Here is a 17,622-nt window from a genome sequence, read left to right as displayed (position 1 = left end):
GTATTTGGGAGTGATTGTAGTGGGTTCAAGTTGCATTTCTTTATTTTATGAAAAAATATCTGCACAATGACTACTGTTGTGGTGTGTTATTACTTTATGTATTATATATACATTCAAAAGCAAAGCAAGCACATCTAGAATATATACATTCAATGTGCTTGAAGATCGCATAGTTGTTATGAAAGTAATGGTGCTTGTTCTATAACTACCAGTGAAAACATTGTCCAAAGTTTTGCATGAAGCTTTTCTAGATTGGAAGTGAATTGTGTGAGAGCATTGGATATGGTGGATAATAACAAGTGCACCAATGTATGTCCACACACCCGTACAAATGAATGAAAGAAGGTGGATTAATTTCATGACTCTTCTGCACGCACGTACGTACCGCCATGTTTTTGACAGAAAGGTCCAATATTTGTGTACCAAATTATAGCCATATGGAGGTGCAAGAACAGGTTGGGAGCCAACAAAAGTCAATGGCCATAGGCTCTTCTTCTTCTAATTTTTATTCTTAATCATGCTCCTCATCATCTTTGAACATAGAAACTGGTGAACCGTCTCTTTGGAGCTCACACAATCTTCCTCCTATATGCTTTATTTATACGAGAGAAGTAATGCTCCTCTATTCATTTAGAAGTCTATAGCATTTTAGGCTAGATTTCATAATCTGCATTATGCATCAAAGGGTATTGAAACAGTGTGCTAATTTATTAAATTTGATTTTTGACTTGATTGAGATATAAGGGCAACGCATGGATTTTTGTAATTAAAGTCACTGTGTGTACTGCATTCAACGATTCCTTCCAACAACAATATAAAGTCACTAACAACAGATCTCCCAATAATTACACATTGATAGTCCAAAATTAAAGCCAACTACCTCCAAAAATATTGTCAACTCCAAAAGATCAATAAAAAAAATGTTTTCAATGCCAAATATCACTCCAAAAATCATGTCAACTGCCATGCAGCACATTGAACTTAATATCCATATAAGCTATCATAATTAGACTTTCTAGATAATATATCATACATGTTAGGATCCAAACATTCTATTTACATTTAAAACTAACATGATACATCTAAATTCAGAACTATCCAAAAACTATTACAAGAGATACAAACCAATATAGACACAACAATATACGTACAACTCTATTATCTACTATCCTTCTTCGAAGTTCGTCCTCTTGCTTATTCATCATTTTCTTTCTGTTTATTAGTTTGTCCTTTTCTTTTTGAACTTCATACTCACGCAACAGTAAAGTATCCTCCCTCTTCCGAATTTCATTCTCTCTTGTCAGGTTTTTCTCAGATACTACTGATTGAAGTATATCTGTCCAAATAAAGAATTGATATTTTGTTTCTCCCTGTGAAAAGTTTAATGAATTTCAATCTTCATGTGTACAATTCAAGAATTTCAATCTTCATGTATAAATATTTTTCTACATTCATTCAAGACTAATAAAAAAATTGGAAAATTATTTACCATTCCATAATTCGGACAAGCATAAAATTTCCTTCCAGGATTTTTGTGGGTGTGGGAGATTTTTAATGGCGCTTTCAAACCACACCAACAACTCGGTGATTCTATTTCAAGATCATTAACTGCACATGATGATGATTGACTCGATGCCATAGTTGATCTATGTGATGATTGACATATGACTACTTTAAGTGCAACACTAAATTATTACCCACAGGCTTCATTATCAGAATTATTAGATAGTAGGAGCAGAATATCAAACATCATATAAACCACGAGGCAAATATGACACCAATTTGCAGATAGAATAGAGGTAAAAAAAATATGGGTGCATCTATTGTTCACATCCAATTTGATATGTATTTTTTTTTTTTTTACAAACAGAGTAAAAATCTATCTAAAACCAGAAGTTCATCATGTTAAAATACTAACAAGCAAAAGCAGTTAAAATGCTAACAACAAGCGAATTGTATTGCATTATGGGAATCAAAGCATGACAAAAAAAAAGTATCTAAAGTGTATAAACATGAGAAAATAAAGAGAAAAATGTTTTTCATTTCTAGTAAGTGTATAAACAACACTGTTGTACAACTTTGGTTTTCCTCACAGAACAAAGGAGAATGCATAGTTGTCATTAATTTGTCTCTCTCAAGGGAAGGAAACTAGAGGCTAGGGGATAGATCATATGTGGCGGTCTCACAGAGAATGGATTTGAAACATGAAAGTGGATCTATGTACTGGAAAGCTTGTAGCGTCTAAGCCTTTTCCAAACCATTCATCTATCTATCCATTTAATTTGCCAAAACGCACTCCAATAGATTCTCTATCTTTTAATTTCGCCAGTACTAGTATTGTTTCTTGTGTTTGTATATATGCAGATATTCTACATATATATCTCACATATGAGAGAGAGAGAGAGAGAGAGAGAGAGAGAGAGAGAGGTTTAAAAGTATATTATATACAAATCTGGGGTAAACATGTATATAATTTCCACAATTATTAATCTTCAGCATTTTTATTGATTCTTCTTTCACTTGGATAGTCATCTAGGTACAGATCATCGATGAATGTCATGATCACAAGATTGCCTTAAAGTCCTACAACTAATTTCAAACCAATACATGAGATCCTCTTGAGACAGTTCTTATCCCTGTTTTGTGGGCAAGAGGACACATTTCTTAAAAGTTTCTGTCTTTCAAAACAGAACAAGGCATGCTACTTGAGTCAATTCTCAAAACGATTATATGAACCTGCCCATCACCTCATTCTCTAGATAAACCTAAGTCGACTTAAAAATTACCAAAATTTAAAGATCCAATCCCAAATTCCTGATTTCAACAGGCTCTAGTTTGGTATCCCATCTAAACTTCACAACTGATGAAATAAATTAGTACTGATCCAACCTTACATCTATTCCTGCTTTAGCATACAAAAAAAAAACTAAATAAGCGAAAAAAAATTAAGTGATATAGAACTGAACAACAAAAATATCAGGAAAATTTAGGTAAAATATGGACAAAGTTTCCTGCTTTAGAGTGTATAAAGATTAAGCAATATAGAATAGCATACCATAAAAGATTAAATAAGCAAAAAAAATTTAAGTTATATAAAACTGAACAGCAAAAATATCAAGAAAATTCAGGTAAAATATGAACAAACTTTCCTGCTTTAGCAATATAAAGGTTAAGCAATATAGAATGCTACAATAAAGTAATATTTCAACGATGTCTATGTATCTTCAGACTACTTTAATTTAGTGGAACATGGATTTGATATCTAGATAATGAAAAAATGTAATGATTTTCTTGTAGAATACTCAATTATAACATTACATTAGATGTGGACATGAATTTTGATGAATTCTTTCTAAACAAAATAATAACATGAGAAAATAAAGAGAAAAATGTTTTCCATCTTTAGTAAGTGTATAAACAGCAATGTGATATTGACATGCAGTATTAATTAACCATGTTTTGTGGGCAAGAGGACACATTTATTTGTAATTACCACCATATTCATGGTTTAGCTGAAAGCTATGGAACTTTTGACAACAAACAGGGATAAGAACAGTCTCAAGAGGTTATTAATTTGATTGTGGGCGAGTCAGATTTCTTAGGTTATTAATTTGTTTAAGCCATACTTGGCCTGCCTTACTGATACAAAAATTATGCTTGGCCTGCCTTACTAATACAAAAATTATAGACTATCACAGTACCTTTTGGTTTGATTTATAAGTTTTTTTTCTTTTCAATCTCTATGTTGAGATATTGCTTTTGCATGTTCAATCTCAATAACTTGATGACCAGTAACTGAAAAGAAAATTATGTCACATATGCAGCTGACCTCAGCTACACACTAGCATAAGTACAATGAGATCATGAGAGAATTGTTTTAAACAGCCAAGAAGAGGCATACAATTTACTAAAATACAAATTAATACATACATAAGATTTAGCTACAACTAACAAAACTATCTGGCATAAAATATTTTGGCAAATTGCTAACTGTTTACTTGGCAATTATTTTACATTCAACACTTAACATAGTTCATAATAGAGAGCTTTTACAAAACAAAATGTAATTTACAAGGGATTTAACCTAATTTCTAAAGGGTTTTTTATTTGGAGTACAACAAATACTCGAGTTTTTAGTCGGCTTTTGCTTTTGTGCATTGTACCATATAAATGATACATGGCCATTAACATTGGAATTCAGACGCAGAGCATAAAAAAAATTCAGAATTTAATGTGTAAACATGTGCGACTGAGAAGTGAGTACCATTAAAGTGTGTCTCCAAAAAAAATGCAGAAACTCTTAGAGAGAGAGACGCAACATTGACACAACAGTAGACATTTCAAATGAATTGCAAAAAAAAAAAAAAATTACCTTTCACAGAGATTTCTTCAAACTAAGGGGGTGAGGGAGATGGGTCTTCAAAAGGTTGTGGTGAATCGGTCCCTGTGTCTCCAAAAATAATGTAGAAACTCTGAGAGAGACAGACGCAACATTGACACATTTTAAACGAATTGGAAAAAAAATACCTTTGACGAAGATTTCTTCTACTGAAGGGGGTGAGTCGGTCCAACGGCTTGGGGCTGAAGGGGGGAGAGAGAAGGTCTTCGAGTTAGATGTACCGAGGAGATGTTGCTGAAATTTTCTAGGGTTCGGGAGATTTTGGGGTTAGGGCGTCGGGGTGAGAAAGAAGGCGTGAGAGAGAAGAGTATGAGGTTCGAGAGGGAGAGTTCAGAGGTCTAAGGGAGAACGAGGGTGAGAGATCTGAGGGTCGACGAGGGAGATGCGGCTCGAAGAGGGAGATGCGTTGGCGTCGAGTCAAGTGAGATGTATGTCTGAGGGAGAAGAGGGAGAGTGAAGTAGCTCGGGATTGTGTAGAGCAAGAACCGTACCAAGGGCAAGAACCAAGTTCGGCCATGTCAAGAGTGTGGCGTACGGTTAGAGAACCGGAGGTTGAGTAGAGTTTTCAATGTGGCCAATGCTCATAGAGATTCGAATGTTGAGACTGTCTTCCGTTGAGACTTTTTTCTTTTGAAAAATTTTATTCATAAGCCTAGCACATACACTACACACTACATTTTTTGTTATTTCTTTTAATTTTTTACTCTTATCAAATGTAAGGTATATGGATGATGAGTAGAAGAATTCAATTATTTTAAGAAAAATAAAACAAAAAAAAAAAAATTGTAGTGTGTGGTGTGTGGGGCTTATGAATAGAAATGCTCTTTTTAAAAAAAAAAAATGGTTTTGTTATTATAAGCCCCACATGCACACCACACACCACAATTTCTTTTATTATTTTCTTATTTTTTATTTTTTTGATTTTATTCTTCTTAAAATAATTGAATTCTTCTACTCATCATCTATATACCACATATTTGGTAAAAGAAAAAAATTAAAAAATAACAAAAAAGGTGGTGTGTGGTATGTGAGGCTTATGAGTTTTCTTAACAACTTATCCTAGGAGAATTATAATATAATTTATGAGATATCACATATCTAGATCGATCTAACATTTAGGACTAGTTTGGAAAAATATTTTATCCCAAAATTCTCATCTCATCTCATCGCATCTTATCTAATCTATATCCTAAACATCACTCAAACACAAGTATTTTCAAACTAATCATTACAACTTTTTCAAACTAATTATTACAACTTTTCTAAACTTTCAAACAAAAAATAAAAAATAATTCAGCTTTTTCAAATCACTAAACAGAAATAATATTAAAAAACTATATTCTAACAATATTTTAATTTTATAATATTTTTTATTCAACATTTTCTCTCTCATTTCCCAAAACTATTTTTTATTCAATATTTTAATTGTATGATATTATTTTTGAGTTATTTTTAATTCAAAATAATTCAAAATTTTTTATTAAATATTATAATATTTTTTATTTTCTTTTACAACAGAAAGGATTCATCTTATATATTTTGATCATTAAATGAACCAACATTATATATATGAAACAAATTAATCAATTCGGATCATATCAATCAATTGAAACAAATTAAGGAAGTCTCTTTAATTATGGCCAAAATAATATTTCTTAGTTGAGTTGTTCATGAGTTGAATTAATGAAATTGGGTTTTCATAGATCAAACAATAAGAAATTAACAAACTCGTACACATGTTTAAAAAGTATGCATGCATATAAATCAAATGTCTTCTATAACTCCTTTTTTAGAAAGAAAATTTTTACAAAAAGGTCAAGATATAGACCTAATTAGTTAATTAACTTAATTTGTATCATTTGCAGTTATGGTACCATGATTATGTCAATTCTTGAAGAGAAGCTAATCAGACAGCTGGACAATTAGCAATCAATTAACAGTATATTATATATACATCATGTGTATGTGTGTAACATATACGATTAATTGAGAAAATATTAATAAGACAACATACAATTATATTATATGTATATATATATAAATAGAAAAAATATATTCATCATTATCATTTTTATCATCATATTCTCAACATTTCTTGACATACGTGACATAATTTGATAGGGTCACAACTAAGATATAATAATTAATAGTCTTTAATTATTTAATATCATATCATAGGATGATTAGGGCTGTTCATCCGGGTTTCGACCCGGGAACCCGGGTAGACCCAGACCGGAACTCGGATTCCAAATTTAGGCCGGAACCTGGGCCGGGTTATCCCGGATTAGGCCCGGGCCGAAACCCGGATTCATCCGGGTTCCGGGTTTTAACCGATTTTTTTTTTCTTTTTTTTTTTAACAAATGCTAATTTATTATTAGTTACAAAGATTTTGTCTCCATTTGGCTGAGAATTAAAATCAATTAATGGCCTTTATAGGAACAGAGCAAAAACTCTTGAATACAAGCCTATAAACAATTAATTAATTTTATAACTAAATGGATGTATAAAAAAAAATCAATATTCATTATATAAAATGCATGCGCCATACAACTCACTATATATTATATTATTTGAACTAATTTGCTAAAAATATTACAAAACACATACATTACTTTAATCAAAGTCTAAACAAATTGTATGCAAAAAATCAGAAATTTTTTCATCAATTAGCTCTTCTTCCAACAATCACAGGATAGTGGTTTTGAGTCTTGACAAACTCTCTTGGCTGAATCGGGATCCTTAAATGTTACCTAATTACAAACATAATGAAATCAAAAATCAAAAATGTCATACAGGTGAGAAGTGCCATCGTTATTGTTTCTATCAAAAGAAGAACATCTTTAATTTGCAAATTCTAAATCTGGTAATCTATCTGTGCAAAGAAAATTGTCTCATGGGCAGACATGAGAGAAAGGATAATTTCAAGTTCGATGAAGCCGTATCACTTAAGACTGCCTTTTGCAATATGACCTCTCAGTTTTGTAATTTATGGTGCATATTCAAATTTCTCAGTAATTTATGATGCACATTACAAAAATGGTATGTACTATCCTGTCGTTCATGCTATGTTATGAAATGCAAACCACCGATTTGGAAATGCCTCTTAGACTCTTATATGCAAAAGTTTGGTTTAATATGATAAAGGAAAGTTAAGGCATTAAAAAAAATGTTGAAGAGGATATCCATATGAATATTACAATATATAGATATTTATTTATTATTATTATTATTATTTTACAAAAAAGCATTACCACTTACCAAATCCGAAACGTACTGGAAGCTCCTGGTTTCTTCCCATTGCCGTAGACAGTCAATGGCTCATTCCTTAATGGCTTTTCAATAAATGTATTAACATAAAGAATCCCCGAATATAAATTGTTAGCACTCTCTTAAACTCTTTAATTATTTTGAATAATTAGAATAGAGAAAACAGAGATAGAGAAATAATACCTCCTAGAAATTAATATAAAATAATGATTACCAATTTCTACTACAGAGCTCTATTATTGATTGGAAGAGTTATCATGATTTTAAATAAAATTACATACTAGGATGAAATAGTACAGCTAATTAAAGCGTGCAAGGGCCTATGCTACATAAATTAGTAAGAACAAAATGATCAATAATGCAACTGATATCAGACAGAAGATCATCATGATAAACGTCATTTGAAACATGTTTTTTTTTTCAATTTTCTTTTGGGCAAGTGAAAGAAAGGGCTACAGAAAACTAATGTAACAAAAAAATCAGTGTCCATTTAAAGATGCAATCACCTCATTTTTTTAATATCATTCAAGTATTAATGGAAGGACTAAAATTCTATACAAGTTTAGTATCAAATCTGTTATAAGAAAATGGGTTCAGCATAATCTAAAACTTATGTCCATGATCTAGATCTCACAAATTCAGATCTAACAAATCCAGATCTAATCCATAAAAACACTACACAAAGATTACTCCATTCAAACATTCACATCAAAATAAACCCAAAAACAACAGAGAGAACAAAAATCCAGTCGAAAAAATCAAGCCATGACCAGAAAAAAATAGTAGATCTAGCAAATTAACAATATATAACAGACCCAAATAAATAAATAAAGCCCCACGTTTAAAAACAAACCCAAAACAGACCCTAATCCCTTCCCACGTGCTTACAGATCTAAAACACTGTTATAAAAAAAAATAAAAAATGAAAGAGATTTGGAAGTGTAAATACGAACCTTCGGTTTGTCAAGAAGAACTAACACAGAATTTAATTTGGTTTTTGTCAAGTAGAAGACGACGACCACGAGAAACAGATCTTCGATCGGCAGAGGAAGAGTGACAGGAGGTAGGGTTTTAGCACGAGAAAGAAAGAGAGAGAGAAGAAGACGACGGAGCCACGGCCCATAAGTGAGAAACTCGAAACGAAGAGAAAAGAGAAGAAGACGACGAAGCCAATGAGAAACAAAAACTCGAAGAGGAGAGAGAGAGAGAGAGAGAGAGAGAGAGAGAGAGAGAGAGAGGGGACGGAGATGACCTAACTTCCTACAACAAATTGAGAGAGTGAAAACAAAGCAAATAAATTAGAAATCATATAAATGCGGGTTCCGGATTGGAAATCCGCAACCCACTTTAAACACCCGCATCCGAACAATATAGGTCCGGGTTTTATAATCCGGATTTAGGCCCAGATTTTATCCGGGCCGGAACCGGAATCCGGGTTCCGGACCGGGCCGGGATTTTTCCCTGCCCGGATGAACAGTCTTAACGATGGTGGGAGGATGATCATAATAAAAAAGATGATAAATAACATTACTCATATTATAAATTATAATATCCTCGATATGTGAGTTTCCTATTTATACATAAGCTTAGCAGATAATCTTTTCAAATAAACATGATAATGTGGACCTTGATCTAAATTAATGGTCACTCATGTGGTCTCTAGTGATAGAAAAGGACCCGTGGTTTTTGCACTCTCACAGAATATATATCGTACGTTGACAGCGGTCAAGGAAATCTTTCAGCAAAGTATGTGGAGCCAGGTCGACGCTAGCTGCTGAGTAGTGAAGTACTCACATTTCAGCTAGCTAGGCATGAGTGGATCATCAATATTCAATTAATTAACAATATAATACGTGAGTAATGCACCATTATCTTATTATTGTATCACGATCTACTGATATTGGAAGTTTTTAATTTTGCTAGTGTTAGATCAATTTCTATTTTTTTTAATAACAATTAATTGATCTAAGAAATTTACTTATATGAGATGATAATAAAACAGTACTAATAATGTAATTTCTATTTTTCCATATAAAATCTTTACCCTGATCTCCTATTTAATTATAAGTAATATCACGGCAACCGCAAGGAACAATATTAATGACTGATCACCAGATGATGAGGATCTTTAAGCGTGTGTGTGCATGTATGTGTGTGTGTGTGTGTGTGTATATATATATATATATATATATATAATGATCAGTACTAGAATTTCATGGTCCCAATATTAAAATGCTGTAAGAGAAAAGTTTTACGGCTTGTCAATCTAAAAAGAACAGCGGGCCCACAACTGAAGATTACTGCAGTACCGAATGCCCTAGTATTAATTTCTGAAGGGACCAGATCACAATTCAAAAGGAGGGAAGTTATTATAGATCAGTACTAAAGTTCTTAAAAAACGTCCACCTAAAAATTAAGTATCAATCTACAAATATATATATATATATATATATATATATATATTACCGTTTCACGGAAATAAAAATCAAAAGGAAGGAGGCGGATCGGAGCTGATCAGTAGTACTCATTATCATCTACGTACTAAGCATTATATATGCAGGATTATATAGTTCAAGTAGCAATTAAACGATTAACACGACAATGATTAATAAATATGAATCATGTGTTAATTGTTATATATATACTCATTAAGGGGTGCAAAGACATTGCGATTTTAATGATGCTTTATTAGAAATGATATATATATATATATATATATATATAATTTAGACGTTTCTATAATATATATATATATATATGAAGGTACAATTTATTTCAATTCCGTCCTTAATTATTTTTCCATCTTTATTATATATATATTATATGATGCATGCAAGGTAACTTACCAGCAGCTAGCTAGCAAACTGATCCCTAAGCTTTTAGTTTGATCAGAACCCTAGCTCACCCAAAAATCATTTGTACGTTCTCTAAGTTTCTCTAGAGAAAAACTTAATCACCAATCCAGATTTCAAATCCGCATGGATCTCCTATAGGCAATACGGAGATACTTCAGGTATTATTTACAAGAAAGAGATAATTGGTATATAAAACGGATAATACCTGTAAGATAGAGATAGAGATATTAGAATATGATTGATTCGGTAGAAATGGAACCACCACTAACGTCGTCTGTGAATCGACATATATGGTGGAAGCATTGTAGATTAAAGCAAATTATAATTTTCATCTTTCTAATTTACTTTAGTACTTTCCATACAATGTTGTTCCAAGTAGTGGAGATGATCTGAGAGGGATTGTTAATATTATATGCTTCAGTACCCATGAAGAATATTCCCAAATATATTAAGAAAGGATATCAGGGAAAAGCATATGGGGTCTGGAAACCAAGGGCTAAAATCAGTTTAAATATTTAGAAGTACTTTCATGCATGCATGAATCGCATGGAAGTTGTCCATCTTAATTAGTTGCAGCATGTGTGCTGCGCATTGCTATCTCATGTGCGTTTCTTTACTTTCACATGAGCGTACTTACGGCGAAAAGCATGCATTCTCCTGTTTATGTTTTCGTGTTGGCAGGGTCGTCGAACCGTCGAAGCATCGATCACGTGTTCTTTACGATCCACGTACGGCTTTTGCTCAGATGCTGAATGTGGTTTCAGATGCGTGGTAATTAATTAAAACGTCGACTTGAAAATATTGGTGCATTCCTTCTTCGATCTTTTTTTTTTCTACCGATAAAAATGGTGCATTAATATTGATTATTCATTCCTATATATCATCGAATTAGTGGACATTGTCGCCAACCATTCTGATCTATTTCTTTTACTTTTACAGCTCGGACGACTTAACTTTTCTCCCAAAAAGAAAAATTTCTCCTCACAGCTTCCATCTTCGAAGCTCCCTATTTGATGGGAGAGAGGAGTACGTACTAGCCCCTCCCACCCGGTGTACCTCTCTCTTCGATCTGTTCAGAAACTAGAATCTTTATTTTCTTTTTTCTTTTTTTATTTTTCAAGGAACAATGAAGGTCGACGATCCATCGATCGTACGTGTTTAGGACATCTCTAGCCTACATGTGCACCATCTGATCTGAAATTGCAAGCTGCTGATCTATAAGTTGACTCAACAAGTACAGTTGACTGAATTCAACAAGTGGGTAAACCTCACGTTCCGTTCAGACTAAGCATCAATATGAGTTTTACTTAGTATCATATCGTTGGGCCCTTGACATTGATATATATGCGTTGCTGTGTTGGCTAATTTCCAGCCTCAAATATTTGGAAAGTTCCACCCTTCTCTTGCCAATGCGTGAGCTATACATGATGCACGTATTGTCGCTTATGCGTCCTGAACACCGAGAAAATGCTGGATTTGCCTGATTCTACCTAAATGCATGGTACCATTCTATTGTCTTCTTCTAAATGATCTAGAGCCAACATGATACTCCACTATCTGTGACAGGGAATGCATATTTATCTAATAAAACCTCCTGAACAACCTACAAAAGCCCACCGCTCCAAGCAAATCAAAGTGCTCCATAATCTTCTGGACCACTAATTTATTGGCGGCTCTTTTCTTGATACTTGAGCGCCAAAGGAAACTTGGCCGGGATCATTGAAGTAGTATTAATCATTTAGCTCTATTTCCTTTTATTCTTTCTTTATTTGCATTTTTCTAGCAATTGTAATCATTATTAAAACTCTTGTTGGAGCATTCCATCCCCTATCTTCTTCTTTTTTTTTCATTATTAGAATATATGAATTTCTTAGGATCGAGAAAAAGTCGGCAACCATACCAGCTAGCTACTAGTGTAGGAAGGCTAGACTAAAGGGTTGTTTGGGATTAACAGAGATGGTTTCCTCTCATCTAAAAATTTTTTATCTTATTTAATTCCCAAACATCACTACGCAAATACAAACAATTTCAATTTTTAAATTTTTTTATCTAATCATTACCTAATAATTCAAAAAATAATTCTCAAATTTTCAAATAAAATACAAAAAACAATTCAACTTTTTTAAATCTCAAAATAAAAGTAATATTAAAAATTTATATTTTAATAATATTTTTATTTAACTTTTCTATCTCCTTTTCTAAAACCCAATAAAATATCTATTCACAAACTATTTCACTATTATTATTTACAGATTTATCATCTCATCTCATTCTCCAAACATTCCCTAATTAAACAAACAATATACTTATGTGTTTCTATTCTCAAACGATTTCAAATACGTATATATAGTAAACGTATCATGATAATTCCCAGATGGTATAAACAGTAGGTCCTATTTTGATAATTCAGTATGTAAATGTACTTTTCATTCCAATCTCATCATTAAGTTCCTTCTGTGTATTGCCCTGATCATTAAGTTCCTTCTACGTACTACCTTCTACATTTGAACATTTGTGAATAAAAAAGGTCGCCAAGCCTACTAATGTAGGAATTATTAAATATTGGGCACACATGAAGTAGCTAGTATATGATTCCTAAGATCTTCCTTCTACCTTCTATTCATGATGTACGTGTGCATCAATACCATCCTAGCTAGCTACTATTAGTAAGATTAATTCGACAAAAAAAATTTATTTGCTTTTTTAACATTATTTTTTAAATTCCATACAGGGGTGGGACCGTAGGAGTTCCTTAATTTTAATTAAAGTGTTAATATTCGTCCTAAAACTTAATTTATAACGTCAGGCCTGCTTGTATTTATAATCCAGCTGCATGCATGTAAATGTATAATTAACGTTCCCCGGATTCTAATTATATCCATCGATCGTAAGAAGAATCGATCGAATGAAAACCGGCCTACCAATGATGGGAGGAGTTCTGGCAGGATTTTTCAACAAAGAAGGGACATAGCCGGTAGCAGCATCATTAATTTTAGATCATGACGTGGCCCTGATGTGATTTGTTTACCTAAAAGAAAAATCTAATTTTTGCAAGCGAATTCGTACGCTAAATTGGGTAGCAATGCTGATATGTACAACATTCATTTAATAAAATAGAATGAATTAAAGATAAAAATAATTTTTATGAAATAAATGATATTTTTTTTTTAAAAAATTTTTTTTATTTTATTTTTTTTTTTAATAAAAAAATCATATCAACGTCGGCACACGATTTGGTGTACCGAACCACTTATATCTGGCAAGGCTGTTATCTAAATTGTAGCTACCTAGGTTGTAGCGTGCATGGACCATAATTATTAAAGGCTTTGCATATACATATATATTGGCAGCCACGCGCGCGGTGTTAATTTAAGGTGTTGATGATATATATACATACATATAATATACATAATATATATATATATATATATATATATATATATATATATATATATAAACTCTTGGTATTTAAGCAGTATGAGGGTTTTCTTTTGCTAAGAATTCCTGCAGTACTCTCAAAAGTCAGAATGCATGGCTGCTGCATGTAATGGTACTGATCATGGTGGCTCTTTATAAACTCCATGTGTGGAAGCGTGTAGAGATTCTTTGTCATGAATATGCTTGAGTGCACTCGATTTGGCTACAAGGAGCTGCTTAATTACTGGCTCTCTAGATAATGATCCGGGACTGTAGGCAGGTTGTGTTCTACAGAGCAAGGGACAGAGACAGTACTGGTTTTAGTGCAATTTGCTGATCATAATACATTGAAGTGGAGGAGCAAGTTTATGATCCAACATTTTTTAGTTTGAGTGTGCATGACGTTGGAACATTGCCTCCCCTCCCTTTTCCTTTTTTGGCGTTTTCCCACTAAGAAAATTAACCCCCGCACAAATGAATTTTACTTAATGGGATTTGTAAGGGACACTTTTGGTGAGGGTGACAAAGGAAAAAGGTTAGGGATTTAAGCCGAAAGATTGATAGCTAGCCCATCACTTGGGGCAAGCTGGAGTACTTGAAGCTAGGACTCAAAGGACAGTGGGATTTGAGGTTGTCCCAAAATTCGACCGGATGAAACATGAGGTCAATATATATGTTTCTGAGTACTATTCACTCAATGTCGAGGCCAGGAAACTTTTTAGCGTCTAAAGTGGAATGAAAACCATTTAGGATTAATACGACTCATGTACTATATATTCATTTTAATTAATGTGAAAAAATGATCTTATCCTTCTGATCACGACACCCCCCCCCCCCCAAAAAAAAAAAAAAAAAGAAAAGAAAGAAAAGAAAAGAACAGAAGAGAAAAAATTAATGGAGGGTTATCAGATATTTGTGCAAGAATAATGTATTGAAGGCCTTAATTATTCTAGGTAAATTTCCATGCATGCATGTTCATGTGCAGTACTATAATGTAAACCATGCATCTCCCACCGAAACTTTCATCCCCGTTTTTCTTCTTTTTTTACTATATATTTCTCCTATATGTATGTGTGTGTGTGTGTATATATATATATAATAATTAAGGATCGAGCTGGTAAAGCAGTCATATTTTTTCTTCTTTGCGTTCCTGATGATCTCTAACTTTTGATGGTTTATTTTAATAGCTAGGTAGTTGAGGAGTCATTTGGAAAAGCTTAGTGTTAATGTTGTGTAACCCATTATCGTTATGGATACCGAATTCATGAATCTTTCCTTTTATCTGGCTGACAACGAAAACCCACAATTAAGCTAGCGCATTGCTGGATTCATGCAATAGCTCGCTCGAAGTGCGGTAGATATATGGATATAATTTATTATTTTATTAATTCTGAATCTCTTGCATGTACCGAAGATGCAGAATTTGATACGCATCGCCATCTTCATGAGATCATCGACTCACCATTAAATTAATTAATTGCAACGACAATATTGCATATGATATCAATTCCACTTCAATACTGGGTACTACAAATTATTCAAAGTGAGGGTTAGACCAACCCCCGGCCAGTTAATTATTTAATTACCTAACTCGATCGTAATATTTAATGTAATTATACATATGTTTGTTTGAAAATGTTAAATATTATTGTAAACAGCCTACAACTAATTATATATTTGAGGCCGGTGCATGGTATGTATATGAGATCCCACACGATTTATATTTGGAAGAATTAGTTCGTATTGTTAATTATAATAATTTCAAGGTAGTCCAACATTATTTATGATCATGACACTAAGTACGTACGAATTCCTTATAGAATATAAAACCACATGTGGATTGAGTTTTCCTCGTTCGATTATTAATCTTTTAAAAAAAAACAAAAGAAAAAAAAAAGATAAGAGGTGTGGCTGCTAGCTACTAATACTCGTGAAATTGCTTTCCCCTTAACTAGGGTTGAAAACTGACGTTGTCAGTGCAGTTCCGGTGCAAAACCGATGCCGCACCGATGGCTTTTGGAGAGTTTCAAAACCGATCGATTAGGGGGGAGAAAACCGTCAGCCTCCGTGTTGGCGTGAGTCGGTGCAATTCATCGGTTTACCTTCGGCGTCGCTGTGAAGGAGGAAGGGAGCGGCGGGTTGTGCTGTTGGTGGGAAGAAGCAAACCTACAGAGGGAAGAAACAGAGGGAAGAAACAGAGGGAAGAAGCAGAGGGAAGAAGAAGAGGGGGGTTTAATTAATCACAGTCGAAACTGCGTTGTTTCACCTAAATTTTTTTATAAAAGTCATTTTAAATACATATAATATAATATAATATATATATAATCAGCCGGGTTGACGTTACTGGGTTGCCATTTTGAGAGTGCCAGCCTTCCTATGGCTGCTGCCAATGGGCCAGCGGTTCCACAAAGCCGCCCTCGGATGTTTGCAGATCTTGTAACAGCGGCCCCGTAGCCGCCTCCGGAATTTGATGTACCTTTTAGGGCTCCGAAAGTCATTAAAGGTGAGCTCTATTTTTTGTTCTCCAAGGATGAAATTAAAAGGTCTGAAACCGTTTCGCTTCTCTATTGTTCTTAAGTTCCTCAAGCACCGACCATCTCTGGACGCAATCCGTTCTTTCATTCGCACTCGTTGGGGCTTGGCTAGCATTTCGGTGGTTTCATTACAACAAAAACAAGTATTTATGAAGGATTATTTGCGACGAGAATGATTATTTACGACCAAAACAGACTTATTTTTAGTAGGAAATAATTATTTTCGTAGGAAATAGTTGGCCACGAATAAACAATTTTCTTGTAGTGTTTCAACGATGAGTAGATCTCGTAATGTGTTCATTCAGTTTCAATCGGAGGATGATTTAAACAAGACCATGGCCCGAGAAGCAACTAATGTGGACGGAGTGCATTATCGGGTTTTTTGTTGGTCGCCTGAGTTCAAGGAGGATGATGAACCGTCTCTGGTTCCCGTTTGGGTTTCCCTTCCAGGTCTCCCACCACACTTTTATCATTCCTCTTTTCTGAAGATTTTCACTGCCCCATTTGGAAAATACATTTGTCGCGACAATACAACTCGTTGCGCAACTAAAACAGATGGTGCTCGTGTGTGCGTGGAGATGGATGCAGCAAAGACTCCTCCGAGCTTTTTCTAGATTGGTTCTCCCGGGTCCCCTGCTAGCTGGTATCAGGAAGTAGTTTTTGAAACCCTCCCTACTTTCTGCACAAAGTGTAAGAAACAGAGGCATAATGAGAATAATTGTAAATCAGGAGGGGAGAAAAGCATATTGAATCAGAATATTGGTGGAAAGAAATGGGTGCGGAAGGGCCCTCAGGACAAACCAGAAGAAAATATGGTGATGATAAATACAAATTTAATTACAGGTGAAATTTCGGATGAGAGGAATAAGACACTGGAGAAGGAAGAAGAAAATCTAAGGGAAGAAGGGGAACTTCAATGCCATCAACAAAATTTTACTTCTCTTGTGAAATCAGTTTTTCAAGGTAATATGGCAATGCATGAGGGATTTAAGAAGCAACCAGTATTGATGAATGACAAAATTGTTTTTATTGAAGAGTTGGAAGAGGGTGAAATTATATTGAACAATGACCAGGTGCATATGGCTCTAGTTAGGGTTAGCATAGAGGCTGATCCTTGTCAATCTGGGAAGTTTGGTCTAGCTTATGAAG

At 33.7% G+C, this 17,622-nt stretch overlaps 3 long non-coding RNA genes across 3 annotated transcripts; 2 read left to right on the top strand and 1 right to left on the bottom strand.

Annotated features, from left to right (window-relative positions):
• Positions 1–1,407: 1,407 nt before the first annotated feature.
• LOC121247013 lies at positions 1,408–4,566 on the bottom strand. Its single transcript, XR_005937203.1, has 3 exons — positions 4,528–4,566; positions 4,373–4,444; positions 1,408–1,646 (listed from the first exon to the last, which is right to left on the bottom strand). It is a non-coding gene; the product is annotated as an uncharacterized LOC121247013 (long non-coding RNA).
• Positions 2,422–16,122, top strand: LOC121247020. Its single transcript, XR_005937204.1, has 3 exons — positions 2,422–2,435; positions 14,526–14,530; positions 15,991–16,122. It is a non-coding gene; the product is annotated as an uncharacterized LOC121247020 (long non-coding RNA).
• LOC121247007 lies at positions 4,395–4,880 on the top strand. Its single transcript, XR_005937202.1, has 3 exons — positions 4,395–4,429; positions 4,555–4,735; positions 4,768–4,880. It is a non-coding gene; the product is annotated as an uncharacterized LOC121247007 (long non-coding RNA).
• Positions 16,123–17,622: the final 1,500 nt, after the last annotated feature.

The sequence above is a fragment of the Juglans microcarpa x Juglans regia genome, chromosome 1D, assembly GCF_004785595.1.
Source record: "Juglans microcarpa x Juglans regia isolate MS1-56 chromosome 1D, Jm3101_v1.0, whole genome shotgun sequence".
Taxonomy (NCBI): domain Eukaryota; kingdom Viridiplantae; phylum Streptophyta; class Magnoliopsida; order Fagales; family Juglandaceae; genus Juglans; species Juglans microcarpa x Juglans regia.
The sequence above is the reverse complement of the archived record's forward strand: the minus strand, read 5'-3'. Positions and strand labels throughout refer to the sequence as shown.